The following is a 15,456-nucleotide window of genomic DNA, read 5'->3' on the forward strand; positions in this document are numbered from 1 at the left end:
TGAAGTTGAAAAGAGTCGGACGTGACTGAGGCAATTTAGCACGCGCCATGTAGGTAGAAAGGTAATATCCATGGCTGTATTGCCACTTCCATGGTGCTATCAGCTCCCAGCCTCCATCTGCCAGAGGAAGCCTGTGCTGTCAGTCTAGGGAAGACTTCCCTACCCCAGTCATCAATCCACGTTTCAGACAAGAAGAAGAGAAAGGGCAAAGGGCAGAAAAGGGCAACTCCAATGAGATGGCCTCTTAGATTTCCAGAAACTCTACCCAGTAACTTGGACTTTCATCTCATTAACCAGTAGTCAATCACTTGGTGGTCCCATCCTTCGCCAAGAAATATGAATAATGTCTTTTATGAAGCTAGGCATATTGTCACCCCAAATCATGTGGGGTTCTGTAGGGAAAGGGGAATGGATATTGATAAAGCGATCAGCAATGTGCCCTGGGATGCAGAGAGTGTGAAATAGGCATTCGTGGTCTTATAATCAAACAAATTGTTTCTGTGTCTAGAATAAGAGAAAGAATTTTAGAGGCAAAAATAAAATTTTCATCCCAGAAGTACAAATTTAGTTTTTAAAAATGAAAGGTACCCAGAGAAGGGGAATAACTATTCAGTTCACAGAATCACTAGTGACTGATCTCTTAAGCCAACATGTCTTGACTCTTGGGCAAGTTTATTTCTCTTTCCTTGTGTATTAACATTTCTTCCCTTTCTACATGAAACACTACATAGCCAGGGTCCACACAAAGTACACTTGGTGTTCTCAAGTTACAAAACTGAGGGAAGTTTTCAAAAGGAGACTATTTAAGTTGTAAATGGAATTTAGAGACCACAAGAAATAGCAGAGTGCTCAGGATGGTGATCAGAGAACTGCTACCAACACTAAAACCCAGAAGACAAAGTCTTGTAGGTGGGGCTGCTTTGACAGGAGAAGTTACCTTTAACAAAAAAACACAGCCTACTCACTCTCTTTGAAGTGAAAATCCAAAATACTGACCACATTCTTCTTCTTCTCTCTGATCATCTGTCAAGGTTTCTTATTAACTTAATCCAACTGGAAGTCAGACAAGTTACTGTGTTATCCAAATGGGTCAGTTTTCTGGGCAAAAGGCAGAGCATAGAGAGCTGAAGGACAGATATGGAAGGGTAGACAGATTTCCAACAGGAAAGCTTATTCCAAGGTCTCTAATAAACACTTGCTTATCTACTCAAATATCTTAGGGAACGTCTGGCTCTTGATTTTTCCAGCAGCCTGGTTATCAGCACTTCTTTGGGTTTCTGGGTGACATCCAACTATTGCCTTCTTCCTAGCTCATTCCCCATGATATGAGGGTATCAACCTCTCCCAAGGGGAGAGGATTTCTTGCATTTGAGGTACCTCCCAATAACTATTTGTAGGTACTGGATAAACAGCCACTTGGTAAACTGTTCCAGTGTTTCCATGAGAGTTTTCCATCCTAGTAACTATGCCATAGTTCTTTCAGGATATGAAATAATAGTTCACAGTCTTTAAGTTTGTCTATCAAAGGAAGCCTGTATAGTGTCATAGTGAACCACACTCTAAGCTCCCCCAAACAAGGCACAAGATATTTGCTACCTTAAAGCAAACCCAGACTGCCACAATATGATATTCCTTTTAAATTCCTTAAAGTGTCCAAGGAGAAACCAGGCAAACATATATTGTGCATCACTGGGGCTTCATGACACAAAGGGACGCTTGCCTCAGGAGCCCAAGGACACTGCTATTGACCTCCTAATATTTTGTGGTGAAGACAAGTACCTCCAGTGTGAATGTGCAATTTACGCTTTGGTAACACTTCTGGGTTGGGTTCTGCCAGTGACTTATAGAATTAGATAAATCTCCAAATTAAAATAAACTTCAGAGAAGGCAGACTGACTTGATTTACAGCTTCTCCTCAAAGAAACAATTCCCAGATGGCTGATGTCCTTAAGCACCGTGTTTGCTTCCATTTCCACGATTGTTTGCTTTCTCTTTACACATCTGCGTTTATCTTAGGACCCAGCTGTTGACAGTTATATTGATTTATCAGCATCAGAATCTAACTGGAAACTTACTACTATTTTCCTATGGACTTGCCAGCCTACACTCATAACCTTTTTCCTACCATAACGTCATTTAGAAAAGATCAGCCTTCTTGGTTTTAAAAGCTGCAATATTAAATAGATCACAAGTCCATTAATGCTATCAGCATTAATTTTTAGCTCAGATGAGCTCTGATAGGTAACTATCCTCATTTTATATATTCAGGTATAATATATATGATATATAGTTAAGTATGTATTAAAGTAGATAGAGGCATGTATAATGGGGCATATATGTTTAATATTTACATTTATTATTCAATAAATACAATTTAATTCAATAAATACAGATTATTTAATACATCTTTGCTTGCATTTCAACATTATAATCACTTTTCTTCTATCATTCAAAATATGACAGGACAGGATTAAAAGATGAACAGAAAAATGCATTATTATCTACTCATAAGGACAATTCACAAATCACTGTTGTTTTTTTTCTTTCCCTAAGATGTAATTCACATGAAAAGGTCACTTTAGAATTCTGAGTTGCCCACTCTTCCACTTTCACATTTGTGTGGAGATAATACTAAGTTCTGCTCATTATAATAAGAGACATTCGACACCCGCCTTCGGCCTTGTCAACCTTACTTTGTAAAAATGTATACCTCAGTATATTTAGAATTTCAGCTTTTTTCCTAACTTAGTATTTGTCCAATGGTCTGAACGAGATTTTGAAATCTGCCTGACAGTTGTTGTTCCTCTTGCTTTTCGGTTTCTTACCCGGAGGTGTTTGGAGGATTGAAATTTTCCACCATGAAGTCATACACCTTTAGCATGACCTTGATTTTTTTTTTTTTCATCTGCACTAATGAGACCCTGGGTAGCTCTTATTTAAGGAAGCTGCTTTTGTATGCTTGGCCAAATTAAATTGATCATAGCTGACTATGAGTAACATATTGTTTTATTTATTTATATTTCTCAGTGCATTCAAAAGGCCTTGAGAAAAACTCTTAGTTGTGTTTTGGGTGTCAGAATCAAGAAGATTATACTGTATGCTTTCCAGTCACCTGCTGGAGGCAATGACCTTGTATTTATTTTAGCAATGAAACTGGATATAACAGGATCACTTTCTCTGCAATAGCTATGGCATGACAAAACAGCAATTTAAAGGTCAAATACTACATGACTTGGTAAACTCAAACTATAGATTCTGCCCCTAACTCTGACCTTGATCTAGTAGTGCCAAAAGCTGATAGAAATGGGTTCCCCTGGTAATTGCTCTTTTTCAGAGAACAATATATTACAGAAATATTGCCTTAATGTACTAGGCAGAAAAGTAAATTATTAATGGCAATTTTCTTAATACTAAATTATAAGTAGCTACATAATACCTCTGACCACCCACTAAACATAGTCAGTATACTGATACTTAATGACTATGTGCCTGACACTGCACTGAGAGAAAACTGCATTTGAATCTTGAGTCGTACAGAATGTCAAACTAATTCAGGGATACTGGCAAAGCACCTTAAAACTTTAGTGTAATCAAGTGTATTCTCTGCTACTTGGTCTTTACATGGGGAATGATTCTGGCAAGCCCATGGGAATTCTAAGATTAGGCAATATAGACTGTTTGAATTGCTTTTGTCCTAAAATATGTTGGGGGAGTAATGGGGAATAGTGGGACTACCTTGGTGGCTCAGACAATATCTGCATGTAATGCAAGAGACCAGGGTTCGACCTCTGGTTTGGGAAGATACCCTGGAGAAGGGAAATGGCAACCCACTCCAGTATTCTTGCCTGGAGAATCCCATGGACAGAGGAGCCTAGTGGGCTACACTCCATAGGGTCTCCAGAGTCAGACATACTTAGCAACTAACCCACTAATTGGAGATAATAAAGGACAGGATAAAATTCAGTGCCCTTGTTCACCAAAGACTCATGGTTTATTCTTATGTGGAAAAAAGCCTCTGCCATTTTATCTACCCTCAAGAGACAATTGGAGCATATTGAGAACAATCATATCTGATTAATTATGTTTTAGAGGAGAGTGAAAAAGTTGGCTTAAAACTCAACATTCAGAAAACTAAGATCATGGCATCCGGTCCTATCACTTCATGGGAAATAGACGGAGAAAATTCAAACAGTGAGAGACTTTATTTTCTTGGGCTCCAAAATCACTGCAGATGGCGAGTGCAGCCATGAAATTAAAAGACACTTGCTCCTCATAAGAAAAATTGTGACCAACCTAGACAGCATATTAAAAAGCAAAGACATTACTTTACCAACAAAGGTCCATCCAGTCAAAGCTATGGTTTTTCCAGGAGTTGTGTATTGATGTAAGAGTTGGACTATAAAGAAAGCTGAGTGCTGAAGAATTGATGCTTTTGAATTGTGGTGTTGGAGAAGACTCTTGAGAGTCCCTTGGACTGCAAGGAGATCCAACCAGTCCATCCTAAAGGAAATCAGTCCTGAATATTCATTGGAAGGACTGCTGCTGAAACTCCAATACTTTGGCCATCTTATGTGAAGAAGTGACTCATTTGAAAAGACCCTGATGCTGGGAAAGGTTGAAGGCAGAAGGAGAAGGGGACTACAGAGGACAAGATGGTTGGATGGCATCACCAATGCGATGGACATGAGTTTGAGTAGTCTCTGGGAGTTGGTGATGGACAGGGAAGCCTGTTGTGCTGCAGTCAGTAAGGTCACAAAAAGTCAGACATGAATGAGTGAGTGAACTGAACTGAGAAAGTAAAAATAGTGGGGCTTTTTTGTATATAGTTTTTTATATGCACAGGGATGATTGGAAGCTAAATGATAACACCATATAAACAATACTGCATATTCGTATTTATGCCTATCATGCTTGTCTCAGAAAACCTGTAGGGACTGTCTTCATTCACAGATGACGTTTCCACATTTGCATAATCGACAACAATTTTTACCTCCTTTGTCAGTGTTAGGTGTGTCATCCTCATCAGAGGAAACCAAAAGTAGTCTCTGTGAAGTTTCTTGTCAGTTTCTATATACTGAGTATGTGTGACAACTTTATTTCCTGAAAAAGATATATAAAGGATGATACTTGCATTCTTAGAGTGGTGCTTCAAGTTGAGTCCAGAAAAGCATAAATGTAACATTGCATTACATTAGAAAAGACCTTGATGCTGGGAAAGGTTGAAGGCAGGAGGAGAAGGGGACAACAGAGGAAGAGATGGTTGGATGGCATCACTGACTCAATGAACATCAATTTGAGCAAGCTCCAGGAGATGGTGAAGGACAGGGAGGCCTGGCATGCTGCAGTCCATGGAATTGCAAACTGTGAGACACAACTGAGTGACTGAACAATAGCAACATTGCAATGGGGCATTTGCCTTCTTTCTGGAAGAAGAAAAAAAGTGAAGAGGAGAGAAATGTTTGAGAGCATGTCTGAAAATTAGTCAGGGATGACAGTCCCCTGAAAAGGCACTCATGAAGAAATAAATCCCTAATAAATTGGAAAGATTTTATGTTATTTTAACTTTATATCAGTATTTAAATATATGCTGAATTGTTTATGCCATCTGTTATACAGATATCTGTTGGAAGAATAGTTGATCAAACTGCTAAGAGCATCTGTTTGATTTCATTAAGTTTAAAGTTCACATTTCAATCACAGTGGAAATACTCTAAATCTTAAAGAGAGATTTTGGTTTTCTTGTGGTTCAGGTGAAAGCATCTGGCTTTTCAACTTCCAGCACAATTCAAGGTAGCTATGATACCATTAGGGCCTCTCAGGGGGCGTTAGTAGTAAAAAACACATCTGCCAATACAGGAGACTTAAGAGATGTGGGTTTGATCCCTAGGTCAGGAAGATCCCTTGGAGAAGAGCATAGCAACCCACTCCAGTATTCTTGCCTGGAAAATCCTGTGGACAGAGGAGCTTGGGAGGCTACAGTCCATAGGGTCACAGATTCCGATATGACTGAAGTGACTTAGCACACACATGCATGGTAACATTATAGAGTAGAATACTATTCCAATACTGTTTTGAAGTCAGTTAGGTAGTTTTCCTAGATTCCATTAATATCAGTCACTGCTAGATGTTTGGATATAAAGATGGTTAGGATATGATCCCTGTTCTTAGGGAGCTTTGGTCACACTGGTGAAGGCTACCAGAGAAACAGGTGATACAGTGCAGTCACATGTAAGTGATGGGTTGTACAGATGAGAAGATGGACCTACTGGGAGGGCTGATTTGCAGAGATAAAGGTAGATCTTTGAGAATGTTGGAAAATGAACTGCATCTTGAAAGACTAGAGAAATAGCCAGCCAAAGGGGAAAGAAGCCAGAGCACATACTGAGTCAAAGAAAACCACCTATGTAAAGGCATAAAGGCATGGAGGAGAGTGAATTGGCTTGTTGGGGAATTGCAAGTAGTTTAGGGTGGCAAGAGCTGTCTGGGTTTTGGTATAGGGCATAACAAAGTTAAGGAGTGGGACTGAAAATAGAGATAGGAGTGATGTCAGCTTGGTGTGATCCCTTGGTACGTTTGACTTAATTTTGAGGCTATGAGAAAGCTTTAAGCATGTGTGTACCTAGATTGAATGTGCTGCTGAAGAATGGACTAGAAGGGAGATAAAGTAGAGATAGTAAGCAGTTATTTGTGTCATGTGTGTGTTAGTTGCTTAGTCCTGTCCAGCTCTTTGCGACTCCATGGACTATAGCCTGCCAGGTTCCTCCGTCCATGGAATTCTCCAGGCAAAAATACTGGAGTGGGTTGCCATTTCCCTCTCCACATTTGTGTCTTAATTTGTAATAATCCAGACAATAAAAATGTAGTAAAATGAAGCATTTTTTCATCGAGGTGAAGAAAGGGAGCTTTAGTGTTCACTTCTGTAGCACACACATAAAATTAGAGGGATACAGATATTAGCATGGCCCCTGCACAGGGGTGACATGCAAATTCCTGAAGCATTCTATATTTTTGCAACTGTGTGGGGTGGTGGATGTTAACTAACTTATTTTGATAATCACTATATATATATCTCATTATTTTGTACATCTTAAATCAATGCAATGTTATTTATCAATTATCAAATTTGTTCACTGAAGTAACTTAGCAGCAGAAGCAGCAGTCCTTAAGTTGCATCTGGCTCTTTTGCAAACACATGGACTGTAGTAGCGACCAGTCTACTCTGTCCATGGGATTTCCCAGGCAACAATACTGGAGTGCGTTGCCATTTCCTTCTTCAGAGCATCTCCCCAAACCAGGGGTCGAACCCATGTCCCCGCCATTGGCAGGTGGAGTCTTTACTGTTGAGCCACCAGGGAAGCCCTGATTATCTCAATAAAGCTTGAATAAAAAGAAAGGAGCTTTATGTTCTGTTCAAGAGAAAAGTAAAATAGACAATAAAAGAGACCCTAACCAGCTTTAGGAATAAAGCAGCAGAATCGAAGTCTAAGGATGGTGAAAGAACAGAAGGGTCAGTTTAACATCAACTACCACTTAAAAGATGATAACATCTAATTATGAGATAATGTCAATCACAGAAGTATAATTTGGTTTTTAAAAACTTAGGAAGGGAAACAACTGGCCAGGGTCATGATCCTGGAAGAAGTACACAGAAGCATGACTATTAATGATGATAGTTAATAGCATGACTATTAGCGATGTCAAGTTGTTTTCCATATTATAAAAATGTGATGATAAAAAAAAAGGATTTTTAAAAATTGTTGTTTATATGTGTTTGGTTGGTTGTTCTGTAATAAATGGGCCTCCCTGGTGGCTCAGATGGTAAAGAATCTGCCTGCAATTCAGGAGACCCAGGTTCAGTCCCTGGGTCAGGAAATACCCCTGAAGAAGGGAATGGCAACCCACTTCAGTATTCTTGCCTGGAGAATTCCATGGACGGAGGAACCTGGCAGGCTACATACAATCTATGGAGTTACAAAGAGTTGGGCATGACTGAGCGAATAACACTTACACTTTTTCTGTTATAAATATGTACTTTCAAGCCTGCTGGCCTGAGAACTATGGTAAAGTAGATGATAAAGTGGAAACAGGTACTGCTTAGCTGCTGTCTCTCTTTTTAATATTTATTTGGCATCATCAGGTCTTAGTTGTGGTGATAGCAATGGCACACAGGTCCAGCTGCCCCACAGCATGTGGAATCCCAGTTCCCAGAGCAGGGATCAAACACAGGTCCCCTGCATAGGAAGGCAGAGTCTTAACCACTAGAGCGCCAGGGAAGTCTCTTAGCTGGCCTTCTGCGTGGATGCTTTGGGTTCACCCAGTGGACAGATAGGAACTACAATATGGAGTCAGTAAACTGAGCAGGGGGATTTGGGAACAGTGGGTTTCCATGCTGGTAGGCTTGGTTTAGATGAGTTCTGTTTGGACACACAGAATTTGGGACATCTGTTTAAAGCCAAGTAGAGGGCATCCCTGTAAATTGTTAGGGCTAGAGGAAAGGGGAGTGGCCTCTTATTTTGATAAATCATATTCAACTCTGTTCACCTAAGTATTGAGAGTAAACTAGATTTGTTTGGAATTTGTTGCTTATTTTATGGGAAAAGGCATCATGGAAGAGAGAAATAGGTTAATAAATAAATAAGTTCTTGATTGAAGTGAAACCTGTCATGTTTTACTTGTGAATAAAAATACGTGAAGTGAAACTCCTGCTTAGTCTAGTAAATGGCATCAGTGTCCCTGTGATTTATATTTTGTTATTTATATGTTGTTAGGATAACAAGGGTCCATTGCTCATGAACATTTGTTTTCTGGAACTTCTTTCCTTTTCAGGTGGTCCACTTTATTAACATCTGGAGTACATGATAAGGCTCAGTTGTTTTCCTTGAACTTTGGGGGCAACCTGTTGGCTTTGAGATATGTGAATTGTTTCTATTTTATCTTTAATCCCTTGTGTTTTGTGTTCATGGGTATATCTTTATCATTTTTTTAAATTTCAGCATTAGACCATTGCCTTTAAAAATCCCTTAGTTCACTATGGAATTTGTCTTTAGAAATGTCTTAGTTCATTCTGAGATAAAATTTTTCCTATATCAATATTGTTATCAAAATCAGTAATTTAACCAAAATTTCCTGTCCCTTCTTATTCCTGTGATTGTATTACCACTCTAAATACTAATTATTCTTCACCTTTTTTCTACCTCTGAAAGTTCTGTATTTATACTTTGTCAAAATATTGATCCATTTTACTTGTGCAATTTACTCCTGCATAATGTGGCTAACAAAATATGGAGAAAAATGCATAACTAGAATCAACTCTGAATATCTTCAAATTGGCATATATAATTGAGATCCTCAGGGAACCATGTCATTATCAATGTATAGTTCTGACTAATACTAACAATAATAGTAATACTATCATTTATACTTTCATGGCACCTATTGGTTTACAAAGAATGTTGATACATTTTGTGTCTTCTCATAAAGCTACATTATGTCTCTATGGTGTTAATGTCAGGTGAGTTTATAAATATAATTAAAATTAATATTTTTTCCTTTATGACTTCTATTGCTACTCTCCCTACCCCATTGCTCAGATTCCACCTTTATCCTAAATGATGCTCTGGGATTTACTTTCTTGAGTGCTATTCATTTTCTACCCCAAGTTTCTATAAACTTTTCTATTCCTTATATGGAGATGATAAGGAGTCTGCATGCAATTCAGGAGACCCAGGTTCAATCCCTGGGTTGGGAAAATCCCCAGGAGAAGGAAATACTCCAGTATTCTTGCCTGGAAAATCCCATGGACGGAGAAACCTGGCAGGCTACAGTCCATGGTGTCTAAAAGACCCATTCCTTATATGGAGACATATATTTTTTATTTTTTATCCTTTTCCAACCTTCAAGGGTGACTCTTCACTAACGCAGCATGCCACTTCACTCTAAAAAAAATAAAGGATAGAAAAAATCCTTTGAACCATTACTTTCTAACCAATAATACATTTCCAATGATAGCCAAAGGCAAGCCATGGACCATTCCAAAGCAACAGCAATCTGTCTGCACCTCATCATTCATACCTGACTCCAGTCCTATATCTTTTCAATTGAGAGAGTCTACTTCTGACATTTGCTTTCAATTTTATGGCATTCAAGTTTTATATTTCTCTAAAGAACTCATCTTGGGATGTTCCTCTTGCCTTCTGTGCTTGGGGCTATCCAAAACATATCCAGTTCCAGTATTTGAGAGTCAAGCCTGAACATTATTGGGGCCAGCCAAGGGAACTGCAGGCCACAGGAGGAGGATATACTGACTTTAGGTAGTGTGAAAGTCACTCAGTCGTGTCCAGCTCTTTGTGATCCCATGGGCTGTACAGTCCATGAAATTCTCCAGGTCAGAATACTGGAGTGAGTAGCCTTTCACTTCTCCAGGGGATCTTCCCAACTCAGGGATCAAACCCAGGTCTCCCACATTGCAAGCGAATTCTTCACCAGCTGAGCCACCAGGGAAGCCCTGGTATACAGCTAGTGTAGCATACAGGCATTTAAATCATGACCATCCAGAAAATGTCACTGATTTTACTTTCTTACCTAAAATAGAGAAACTCAAGGTAATTTCTAGCATCTTAGAAGAAGATGTGGGAGAGACTTTTGAGTAGGCCATTTCTTGTCTTGATTCTCGGTTGGAGAATTTGGAACTCTCCTTCCAAACCTCATCTGCAATCTGGTGGAAGTTGGTACCACTGAGGTTTGCCGCTGCTTCTCCACCGTCTGGAGAACCTAGTGTCACAGTACTCCCTGGGACAGCACACAGGTTGCACACTATGTTATACCCTTTCTAGGCAAGCCTTGGGTCCACAGACACCTATACCCACAGCCAAACTCACACAGATGGTTTTGTTAACCCATGTCACTAGTGACCAAACCAGTTGAAGGTGAAAGACCATTTACTCATCAGAGCAGATTAACCATTTTAGAACTAGCTTGGGAAAATTTGGCATGAGTCATGGAAGTGATGCACAAGAGAAATCATTAAGCTTTGCATGCTTACTCCTTTTTTTCCTGAACAGTCCCTGTTGACTGAGAAATACATGCTGTTAATTGCTAAGGCCTTTTCTAGCTGTGCTAGTAAGCCATGGTGTTGTTTCCTTCCATATCAGAGGAAGTTTAAGAAGACATATCTACATGAACTGTCTGGTTGTGTTCCTTCAAGTCGGCCAGTTTGTAACAAATTTGGCAAATTTGATTAAGATGATATAGATCAGTGTTCTTCAGGAATTGTACTAAGCAATGTTTCTTAGGAAGCACTGATTATCATGTCCCACGTCCAAAGTGGTTAAAATTGTGGATTGCATTGGCATTAGGTAATTTTAGAATTAGAAATAGGTTTGGAAAAGACTCTGATGCTGGGAAGGTTTGGGGGCAGGAGGAAAAGGGGACAACAGAGGATAAGATGGCTGGATGGTGTCACTGACTCGATGGACGTGAGTTTAAATGACCTCCGGGAGTTGGTGATGGACAGGGAGGCCTGGAGTGCTGCGATTCATGGGGTCGCAAAGAGTCGGACACGACTGAGTGACTGAACTGAACTGAACTGAAGAAAGAGATGGGAATGCCAGACCACCTGCCCTGCCTCTTGAAAAACCTATATGCAGGTCAGGAAGCAACAATTAGAACTGGACATGGAACAACACACTGGTTCCAAATAGGAAAAGAAGTACGTCAAGTCTGTATATTGTCACCCTGCTTATTTAACTTATATGCAGAGTACATCATGAGAAATGCTGGGCTGGAAGAAGCACAAGCTGGAATCAAGATTGCTGGGAGAAATATCAATAATCTCAGATATGCAGATGATACCACCCTTATGGCAGAAAGTGAAGAGGAACTCAAAAGCCTCTTGATGAAAGTGAAAGAGGAGTGAAAAAGTTGGCTTAAAGCTCAACATTCAGAAAACGAAGTTCATGGCATCTGGCCCCATCACTTCATGGAAATAGATGGGGAAACAGTGGAAACAGTATCAGACTTTATTTTTGGGGGCTCCAAAATCACTGCAGATGGGGATTACAGCCATGAAATTAAAAGACGCTTACTCCTTAGAAGGAAAGTTATGACCAACCTAGATAGCATATTGAAAAGCAGATTACCTTGCCAACAAAGGTCCATCTAGTTGAGGCTATGATTTTTCCAGTGGTCATGTATGCATGTGAAAGTCGGACTGTGAAGAAAGCTGAGCGCTGAAGAATTGATGCTTTTGAACTGTGGTATTGGAGAAGACTCTTGAGAGTGCCTTGGACTGCAAGGAAATCCAACCAGTCCATCCTAAAGGGAGATCAGCCCTGGGTGTTCATTGGAAGGACTGATGCTAAAGCTGAAACTCCAATACTTTGGCCACCTGATGGGAAGAGTTGACTCATTGGAAAAGACCCTGACGCTGGGAGGGTTTGAGGGCAGGAGGAGAAGGGGACGACAGAGGATGAGATGGCTGGATGGCATCACTGACTCAATGGACATGAGTTTGGGTGAACTCTGGGAGTTGGTGATGGACAGGGAGGCCTGGTGTGCTGCAGTTCATGGGGTCACAAAGAGTCAGACACGACTGAGCGACTGAACTGTACTGAACTGAAAAATTCTACCAAAAAATTAGGGACACTTCATTTCTTGTAGCATTTGCCTTTTTATTTTATATTTTTTGTGTGTGCAGAACTAGAGTAAAAACTACTTCTTTCCTAAAACTAAGATAACCTTGGTTTCCTTCTCCATGCCATAAGAAAATAGCTAGAATATGCTCATTAGCATATTTTCAAAGGAATCTCCTGAAGTTCAACAAGAACTTATTTCACATCTACATTTTCTATGGATAGTAATGCCATGTTGAATATGGGATGATCGTGCATGTATTTTTGTTCTGATTTAGAGAATTGAAAGGAGCTTATCAGAGATGGGAATCATGTCTAAATCACCATTTTCCTAGTCTTTTTGTAAGTTGGTAGAACCAAAAACTGGAAGAAAAAAAAGAAAAGGAGAAAGTAAAACAAGCTGTTTCAAATTATCTCCTTTTTTTTTTTAATTATAGTTTGTTTGCTTACAGATTTCCAAGTCAGTCTGTATGTGAATTCAGGGATATGGCTGAAAGAAGATAGTCTAACCCTTGCAAAGAAACTCTTGTCTCTTCTCTCTCCCTTTCTCATGCCCTCCCTTTCTCTTTCTAATATACGTAGACGCACACATACACACATACTCACAATGAAATGTAATGTGACTGGAGAATTGATTTATTATACAGAACTAAGACTCTAGCATTTAACCATTCTAGTACTAGTAAAAAGTGTATTTGGTTTGATTCTATTGATCAAGAAATAAGTTTTGCCTTAAGTACTATTTGATATTTGCATTTTATGTGAAGTTGTTGGTAAGATCAAGGAGTCCACATGTTATAATACTTACATTTGTATAAGGCTTGTGTAGATTTAGAAGCCAAAGCAAGAGTATTCTTTCAGATCAGTAACTGATGCACAAGCCATACATGCTGCAAAAACACTGCAAAAATACATGTCATGGGATAAGAGCTTTAAGTTGTGGACCTAGAGATTGTCATACTAAGTGAAGATTGTCATACTGATCAAAGTAAGTCGAGCAGAGGAAGAGAAATATTGCAGTATGATATCCCTTTTATGCAAAATCTACAAAGAAATGATACAATGAACTTATTTATGAAACAGAAACAGACTCACAGACTTATGGAAGGAACTTACAGTAACCAGCCGGGAAGAATGGGGTAAGGGATAGTTAGAAGTTTGGGATCAGCATGTACACACTGCTATATTTAAAAATGGACCTACTATATAGCACAGGGAACTCTGCTCAATGTTCTGTGGCAGCCTGGATGGGAGGGGATCTTGGGGGAGAATGGATACATTTATATGTTTAAGTGAGTCCCTTTGCTGTCCACCTGAAACTATCACAATATTGTCAATTGGCTATGTTGAAATATAAAATAAAAAGCTGTTTTTAAAAAGAGCTTTAAGCTGTGGATTAGACTTCTAAAAATAAGTGCTCAATAGCTTCTCCCTTTTGCACAGCCTTACACAGCAGAGGATTTCGTAGGCTTATTTTATTCGATTGCATAATCAATACACCAAGTTCTAGCATTGATTGTAATTGAAGGCTTTATTTGTTTGTCTGCAATTTAAGGTCTTCTGTTTAGAATTAAATAAGATGTACTGTTGCTGATTTATGTAATTACTACTTTGCTGTAAATAAGATGAATTTTTAAAATATTTTTCTAAAGTAACACAATAATTTTAACTGATGTCATTTATCTTTCAAACTTGTGATTGAAATAGCCTGAGCATAGGGAAATGGTTTTCTGTATAATTTAATTAGGCATTAATCTAATAAGAGTATATTTCCCTGAAATAGATAACTTGAGGACAATGCTGAGCAATACAGATTATAGTGGATGGCCTTATCATTTTACCTAGATATATTGTAATAATAACTTGAGTTATACTATCACTTTCAGAATGGAAATAGTTTAACCAGATCATGATTGATTTTTTTTTCCTCTTAAATACCCAAATATGAACCGAGTACAGAATAGCAATTATTAAGCTATAGCTTAAAATACAGTGTATTTGCAATGAGCAAATGGAGAGGTACTGCTTCTTGAACTTCATCCTCAACAGTAAAATGAATATAATGAAGGCTGCTCTAGCTACCATAAAACTGTTGTGATAATGACAAAGACAAATTAAATTCTAATTGTAAGAGATCTATATAAGCTGAACTCGGTGGTTTTGTTGTTGATGGTGGTGATGTTATGATTATTATTGTAATTATGCAACTGTAGTGGAAGTGATACTTGCAAGCATGTAGAGACATGAGAGCTTCATTTTGTTTTTCAGTTCTTAGACAAATGAGTTGAGACCTTAGGTATATTGTTCCTTGGATGTTAGATTAAAATGAAATTGGATAGCCTGAGTACTCTCATTTATGTAACTATTTGTTTATTTACTTATATGTTTTTACATTTTTACCTTATCACCTTGGAGATTCTGAAACTCAGTTTGCTTATAAGGGGATAGACTAAATTTTTGCCCAAGTTTCATACAATTATAACTTTCTATGAAGCTAGGGATAAAAGTCAGTCTACTGTAGATAAATATGTTTAATGGGTTGAAATTTTTATTTATTTCACTGTCCCTTCTTACAAGTGGTGGTGGGATCCCTGGCCCAGTAGCAAATCCCGATATAAAAAGAAAAAGCAGAGAAGTTTATTTACCCTACCATCCAAATTACATGGTTAAATGTTAAGAGCAAATTTTACTATGACTAAGGTGGGATTTCAGAGTAAAAAGTTAAAGCCTGACTTTTGTGTTAGTGGAAAAGCTCTGTTTTAACTTTCACATAAATAAACAATTATTAAGTAAGCTTCTTGGCAGCTTACACATTTCTTTTTCTATG

At 38.6% G+C, this 15,456-nt stretch overlaps 1 protein-coding gene and 1 non-coding gene across 2 annotated transcripts in view; both read left to right on the forward strand.

Annotated features, from left to right (window-relative positions):
• HCN1 (hyperpolarization activated cyclic nucleotide gated potassium channel 1) overlaps nt 1–15,456 on the forward strand; it is a 435,721-nt gene that overhangs the window by 280,149 nt on the left and 140,116 nt on the right. The window lies entirely within an intron of this gene.
• LOC112580735 lies at nt 6,908–7,010 on the forward strand. Its single transcript, XR_003105073.1, has one exon. It is a non-coding gene; the product is annotated as a U6 spliceosomal RNA (small nuclear RNA).

This window comes from Bubalus bubalis, chromosome 19, assembly GCF_019923935.1.
Source record: "Bubalus bubalis isolate 160015118507 breed Murrah chromosome 19, NDDB_SH_1, whole genome shotgun sequence".
Lineage (NCBI taxonomy): Eukaryota > Metazoa > Chordata > Mammalia > Artiodactyla > Bovidae > Bubalus > Bubalus bubalis.